This window comes from Peromyscus maniculatus, chromosome 2 (genome assembly GCF_049852395.1).
Source record: "Peromyscus maniculatus bairdii isolate BWxNUB_F1_BW_parent chromosome 2, HU_Pman_BW_mat_3.1, whole genome shotgun sequence".
In the NCBI taxonomy this organism is placed as follows: Eukaryota; Metazoa; Chordata; class Mammalia; order Rodentia; family Cricetidae; genus Peromyscus; species Peromyscus maniculatus.
In genome coordinates, this window is record NC_134853.1 from 71,944,630 (window position 1) to 71,952,535 (window position 7,906).

Here is a 7,906-nt window from a genome sequence, read left to right on the forward strand (position 1 = left end):
CTCCCTCAAAGATAAGCCAGTGGGAAGCTGGGCAGTCATTTGTAATTTTAACTTCCACTTCTATGATGATAAATTTCTTAAACCCTTTGTCATGAACATACTGGCCATTTGGATATACTCTTTTAAAAATCCTATTACATGTGTTTCTTGTTTTTAAGATATTGAGTTTGTATGTTTCTGTCAATCGCCGATCTTTTCTCTACCTTATTTGAAATGAAATATTTGATTTTTAAACAAAATTTAAAAGTTATTATTAGTGTGTGTGTGTGTGTGTGTGTGTGTGTGTGTGTGAGAGAGAGAGAGAGAGAGAGAGAGAGAGAGAGAGAGAGAGAGAGAGAGAGAGAGAGAGAGAGAGAGTATGGATGTGCACATGCCATGGAGGTTTGTGGTGGTCTGAGGACAATGTTTAAGAGTTGGTTCTCCCTTTCTACCTGGGATCAAATTCAGGTCGACAGGCCTGTGTGCCAAGTGTTTTCACCACTGACTCACCTTGCTAGCTTGAAACATTTGAGTTTTTACAGTGTCACACACACTCTCTCTCCTCTCCCTCTTCCTCTGCCCGCTCCCTTTCTCTGCCTTCCCCTCCCACCTCCTGCTCCTACCTTCCTTCAAGCAGAGTCTTGTGTATCCTAGGCTGGCCTCAAACTTCTGATCTTTCTGCTTCCCACCTCCAGAGTGTTAGAGTCGCAGGCATTCATCATAGCACCTAGTTTATGCAACACTTCATGCCTGTTTACAAGCACTCTACCCACTAAGCTATATCCCAAGCCTCAGTTTTATGGTTTGTTTGCTAAAGATTCATTAATTTTTGTTTTATGAGTGTGCTGATTAATTTCATGTCAACCTGACACAGGCTAGAGTCATCCGAGAGAACCCCAGCTGAGAAAAGAACTCCATAAGATTGGGCTCTAGGCAAGCCTGTAGAGTATTACTGTGATTAGTGATTGATGGGGGAGGGCTCAGCCCATTGTAGGTGGGGTCATCCCTGGACTGGCGCTCCTGGGTTGTAGAAGAAAGCAGGCTGAGCAAGCCGTGATGAGTAAGTCAGTCAGCAGCACCCCTCCGTGGCCTCTGCATCAGCTCCTGCCTCCAAGTTCCTGCCCCGACTTTTTTGTTTGTTTTGTTTTGATAGTTTAATTTGATTTGCCTGAAATAACAAAAGCATTTCAAGCATCTTTCATTGTGTATTTGACGTCTGGCAATAAACAATCTACTAAATTCTGAGCAAAAGGTTATTATCAAGTTTTCAAAAAAATTTAAAAATTAAACAGTTCTTTCAAAACCATTAAATAGTAAATGTATTTAAGAAACTAATTAGGACAGATGCCATAACTTCATTAGAACACCACTGCTCATTTTTGTTTTTTTTGTTGTTGTTGTTGTTTTGTCTTGTTTTCTTTTCTTTCTTTCTTTCTTTTTAAACAAAGCATTAGTGTTATCTATTTGGCTGTTAGTATTATCAATTTATCTACAATATTTAACAAGATAAATTGTAGGCAAAAATTTAGCACAGTTTCAGTAGAAACACCCCTTTTTTTATTTCCTGAAAATACAGCAGTATTTGAAGGACTAGTTTTTCTCTGCATTAGTTATAAGGAAGTTTCTCATCTATGAAGAAGAACAAAAAAAGTATCTACAAACCTTGTAAACAGATCTGTATCATTTATAAACATAAATAATCCGAATTATTAACAGCCAACAGCAGAAATTAAAGTATTCATTCAATGATCCAGGGTTCTCTGTCTTGCCCAGCTTTACTTCTTTCTCCCAACTTTTCTCCCTTTCTCTCATCAAGGACTGAGATAAACCACAGCTCTGCTAATACAGTGTCAGGACCATGCTAGGTACCACTGATGATCCACACGTCACTTATGCCGAGCTGTCCATCCATCAGTTCGTTTCTCCCATCCCCCAAAAGCACCCTCAGTCTGGCAGAAAGCTTTGCATTTTTTTTTAAAAAAAATAAATCTACTTTTGTACAAGTGTGTCTTCTGTTGAAGTCCAAAGACAAGAAATACTATCTTGACCGTCACACTATGTGAAAAGACGCAGTTTCAGTTTGTTTCTTTACAATGCAGCCAGTGTGTTAACATTCAGCTTACAATCAGAGCGGTGTTTCCAAACTATGTAGCGGGCTTCCTGGGGTTGAAGAGCTAGCAGACTTGTTCATCTCTACTGTAAGGTGAGTTCCGCTGTCAACAGCATTGTTATTTTTGTTAGGAGAGGGCGGAGGGCTGGAGTTGGGTTTTGTAGGAGCGCCATCTTCAGCATCAGTGTCGTCAATAAGAGGGATGGGAGGCTCTGAATCTTCTATCCTAAACTCAGGGTGTGTCATAAAGTTGTGGATTGAACTTCTTAATTGTGGCTTTTCCAACCCTTTATATAAAGGACTACGAAATGCATTCACCACTCGAATCTGTGTTCGGATTCTGTTTAGACCTCTACACCACAAGATCTGGCCACGCCGCAACTCCCTTTCGGCATGATCAATCTCTTCAACATTCCCTGCTAACTCCTTCTCAGGTATTTTTTCCTTTTGTGTTCCATGACCAGCTTCTTTTAGGAATTTTAAACGGCTAGTTGGAATTGTTGAAATAAGCTGGCCCCAGAGTAAGGTCCCCATTCCCAGGAATATTGACCACAGCCATTGTTCTATTGAAAGTTCTGAGCAGCTGAAAGGTTTCCCACCAAACTGCACGATTAGTATCTGGACCACAAAGGTGCCTAGCACAATGGTGCAGAAGATGGCATTATTAAAGATTCCTTCAAACACATTTCTTTCATCATGAATTTTCCGGGCATTTATTTCATTGAAAAGCTGCATCAGCACAAAGGTATTGAACACAATAGTGTAATGTTCGGAGGGGGGAGCGTGCAGAGGAGCATTCCTTCCACTGTCGATATCAAAAAACTTCTCCCCAGCAAATAAGAGTGTAAAAACCACTACGAGCTGGTAGAATGCATGACCCAAAATATTCTTCATCATTGTACGGGAGATGAGAGGTTTATTTCTACCATAAGGCTTCTGAAGCAAGAGTGACTCGGTAGGTGGTTCCGTTGCCAGGGCCAGGGAAGCCAGTGTGTCCATGATGAGGTTGACCCACAGCATCTGTACCGCCTTAAGTGGTGAATCTTGAGTAATGCAAGCGCCCGTGAAAGCAACAATCACTGCTCCTACATTAACAGTAAGCTGGAACTGAAGGAACTTTGAGATGCTGTCATAGACATTTCGTCCCCACATAACTGCTTTAACAATGCTTGTAAAGTTGTCATCTGTGAGAATAATATCAGATGCTTCTTTAGCCACATCAGTCCCAGCGATGCCCATTGCAAATCCAACATCTGCTTTCTTTAGTGCGGGGCCGTCATTTGTACCATCACCAGTTACAGCCACAACCTGACGTTGCTCGGAGACAGTGCTGTCAATTATACCTTTAACCAGTGTATGTTTGTCGGTGGGGGAGGATCTTGCGAGGACTCGAAGCTTTGGCCAAATCTTGTCTATCCTCTCTTGTTCAATCTCTCCTTTCTCATTCCGTATTCTTCGGTTAAAATCTTTACCTTCTAAGCAAAGGAAATCTTCCCCTGGCTGTAAAATACCACATTTGGTAGCAATAGCACGGGCAGTATTAATATTATCACCAGTGACCATGCGCACAGTAATGCCAGCTCTCTGGCACTTCTTTATTGCCTCTGGTACCTCAGGCCTCAGAGGATCTTCAATCCCCACAACAGCAATGCAAGTGAGGCCAGTGATGACATCATTCTCGTTGTCCCACTCTGGCTCTGGCTCTCCCGCTGGGAAATCTCTGAATGCCAGACAGATGGTTCTCAGGCCTTCCGATGCCATCGGCTCAATCACAGTTTTCACAATATCATCACGGTCCCTGGGGCTGAACACTTTTGCCTCACCATTAGCACTCAAGATTTTGATACACTTTTTCAGCATGAGCTCAGATGCACCCTTGCTGAAGATGCGGTAACTTCCATCTGAATTTTTCAGGACTGTACTCATGGACTTCCTAACAGAATTGAAGGTGTAGACTTTGTACAATGCTTCTTCTGGTATTTCATTTCTAACATCTTGATAATCCTGTTTTAAATCCAAGAGAAGTCCCAACAAGGCACAGTCTGTTTTATTACCCACACGACGAGGTAATCCACCCTCTTTCTCCGGTGGCAATATTTTTGATGTATAAGCACAATTCACAGAAATTCCTGTTACTAGATAGGACAGAGTATTTGGAGGAATAGCTTCTGGTTCAGGAATCTTTTTGTAATGCTGATCATTTATGTACGCTTGCACAACGGTCATTCTGTTCATTGTCAGTGTTCCCGTTTTATCTGAACAGATCGCTGTAGCATTCCCCATGGTTTCACAAGCATCCAGATGCCTCACTAAGTTATTATCCTTCATCATTTTCTTGACTGAATAGGCCAACGAGATGGTGACCGCCAGCGGCAGACCTTCGGGCACGGCCACCACCAGAACCGTGATTCCAATAATGAAGAACTTCATCAAGTGCTGTATGTAGATCGGGGTGCACTCAGCAAGCCATGGTCTCTTCTGGACCCAGAAGGTATCAACCAGAAAATATAACACTAGAATGATAACTGTGACGGTGGACATCAGCAGACCCGCTTTGCCAATCTGAACGGCCAGTTTTGTCAGTTTCCCTTGTAGAATGGACTTTTCTTTTTTGGGCAGATTTGCCTTCTTCTTGTCCTTCTCATCACCGTCCTCCCCTTCTTCGCCCTTTAAAGGCTGCATTTCCTTGGCTGCACCATCCTGGGCTTTTGCTTTGTTGTGATCCTCAATAGCTCCATCTCGTTTCCTATTTTCCTTTTCTTTTTTCTTCTCACGTTTCTTTTCATGTTCTTCACCTCCGGCTCCCAGTAAGGTAAAGATAATTCCAGTTTGAGAATTCACACCTACAGCTGTAACTACCATTTTCCCAGAACCTTCCATGACATGAGTACCCGATAGAAGTAAGGGATCCTTATCTAGAGACTTCTTAACATGATCAGATTCACCAGTCAATGAACTTTCATCAACTTTAAGGTCATTGCCTTGAATCAGTATGCCATCGGCCGGGAGAAGATCGCCATACTTCACCTGGGCAATGTCTCCAACCATAATGTCAGCTACAGGTATCTGGATGACTTGACCGCCCCTGATGACCGTGAACTTCTGTTCCTGTTCAATTCGGCTTTGCAGACCTCGGAACTGCCTCTCCTTACTCCAGTCATTGAAGGCTGTCACCAACACTACACACACGACCGACAAGAGGATCGCGGCTCCTTCAATCCATCCGGTTTCACCTTCCCCTTCTTCTTCCTTGACAGAAACTTCTCCACAAAGTGTAGCATCCCCTTCTGGATGTTGATAAAAAGAAAGGCCCAATGAGACTATGGCTGCAATTTCCAGGATAATTAAAGTGACATCTTGTAAAGCTTCCCATACTAATTGAAGGAAGGTTTTTGACTTCCTAGGAGGTATAAAGTTCTTTCCAAACACTGCTTCTCTTCTTTCCAAATCTGCAGGATTTCCACTTAAACCTTCATTGGGAGATGTTTTCAACTTGGTGCAAATTCCATAGACATCTCCATAGCTTTCCTGTATCTTCTGTAACGCATCTGTGGACCTGAGCTCCATGAGAGCCTGCAGCTCTGCGAGTGTAATTCCAAAGTCTCCATCATGATTAGCTTCCTTCAAAGAGTTTTTCACACCACTATATACAACTGAGTTGTCTGCCATGTCGCCCATTACAAGTATAATTTATTAGGAGGAAAATGTTTCCCAAGAGAATGAAATTTTCACTTGCTATATTCCCAAGATGAAAATCTTTTAAATATGAAAATCTTCCTTAAACCAAACACTCATTGTATGACTCTGTGAAGTAGCAGCAGCAGCAACAATTCCCAAAGAAGTATCCTGACCGCCGGCCCATGACTTGTTTCTTCCCCTCAACCCTGAGATGCATACATCTGGCATTTAGTGGGTGCTGGAGATCCGAACTCCTGTCCTTGTATGTCAAACACTTCACTCACTCACTCATCTCCCCAGCCGTGAGAATAACCCTTGCCCGCAGAGGAACCATTTTTCCGAGGGGAAGAATCAAGGAAGGATAGGCGGCAGCGTTGGAGGAGGCGGGGGAGGTGGGGCAGAGCAGGTGGGGGGCGGTCTCGGGACGTGCTCGCAAACCGGCTCGCTGGGCTCGCGGAGGTGCGGATGCACCTCGAGGAGGAGAAGGAGGGGGGGGGGGGAGGAGGAGGCGGCAGCCGTGGAACCCGGAGACTCTTGGCGGCGTCCAGCAGCCGGCGTCCAGCAGCCGGGGCTCCCAACTCATGCTGCCCCGGCTTCCTTGGATGATTAACAGTGATATGGAAGTGGAAGCCATTCCCTCCTTAAGCTGGTTTGGTCCTGGTGTTTCATCCCAGCAATAGTAACCCTAACTACAACAATGTGCAGGAATGTTTCATCTGAATGCCTGAGGAGGCCACAAGAGGTCGTTGGATCTCCTGGAACTGGAGCTGCAGATGGTTGTGAGCTTCTATATGGGGATGAGGACTGAACCCCGGTCCTCTGAGATAGCGACACGTTCTTAACCACCAAGCTATCTTTCTAGCCCTTAGTCTTACAGTTTTAAGAATCTGATCTGGGCAAAGTTTGAATGGTTATCTTTTTTCTTTTTGTATTCTAGCCTTAACTGTTTTTATTTTCATTAAAGCAATGAACTTTTAACTGAAAAGGACAAATTTCTTGTTCAACGAAGTGAGGTAAAACACTTTAAAATGTTGTACTTTAATTCTCCTGCTAATTTAAATATAAGCCACAGGCACTACCTCCCCAGCATAGACTGATGACTGACTTATTCTTGGGAGTAGAAAGGAGTCATCCTATACATTTATTGGGGGACTTGAGAGGTAGAGGCACGTTAATGTGTTGAAAATCAGATCAGAGAAACTAAACAAGAATTTGTCAGACACACCAGACAGAGCAAAGGATGTAACTTCCTCACCAAGATCCTGTAAAGTGATGGTCACCTCACACCGCTACAGTGTGTCCCTCCACCAACCTATCATCTGATACCTGGTGTCCATGGGACTTTAACCTTAGCTCGGTCCCCTGGTGTGGACATGGCCAACTCTACTGCCTGCCTGTTCCCTCAGTGGTGTGGTTCATCTCTCTGGACCTGGATCCAACCCTGCCCTTCCTGCTTGCAGACCCTGGTTAGAGCTTTCACCTCATAGCTGGATTCTACAGCATGGTCTTCAAACCCAACTTTGGCTGCTCCCTGCTTTGTTCTCAGCCCACTTCTGAAACTTTTGAGCTCTGCCATGGCCCTTTTAGCCTATATATTCTGTAAACCACATACATGCATGTAAACCCACAGACATATCTGCTATATGTGTGTGCTGTGTGATATGAGAGCTGGTATTAGTAATTAAGACTGGAAGAGAAGAATATGTGTTCACCTCAGCCAGACCACTAGGGTGTCTGACAAATTGCTGCCATTGAAACTGCTGGGTTTTATAAATGTATTGTCATTCAGTAAATTCTGACATTGTTGAAAGACTCAGTGTTTGTCTATGTTTCTGGCATAGCAATTTTCATGACGGTACTGGTAGATATTACAGTTCCCAGAAAATAAACTACAATGCAGATCTGCACATTGGTGGAGTGGACCTGTTCAGCACAGTCCTTTAAGCTAACTAAATATTTCATTTTCATATACAATTTCAGATTAAATCAAACAGAGGTTCTTTCTACTAAGGCAATTATATATGTGATGCTGAAGAATTTATTCCAATTACAGAAGCTCGTTTGCTTCTTTAAATGAGTTTACCTAATAGTTGTTTTCTCTTTAGTACAAGACAAAAAATTTAAATATTTAAAATTTAC

At 43.2% G+C, this 7,906-nt stretch overlaps 1 pseudogene across 1 annotated transcript; it reads right to left on the reverse strand.

The window, feature by feature from the left end:
• Positions 1–1,513: 1,513 nt before the first annotated feature.
• LOC102928188 (plasma membrane calcium-transporting ATPase 1 pseudogene) lies at positions 1,514–6,165 on the reverse strand (annotated as a pseudogene). Its single transcript, XR_013049093.1, has one exon. The product of XR_013049093.1 is annotated as a plasma membrane calcium-transporting ATPase 1 pseudogene (transcript).
• Positions 6,166–7,906: the final 1,741 nt, after the last annotated feature.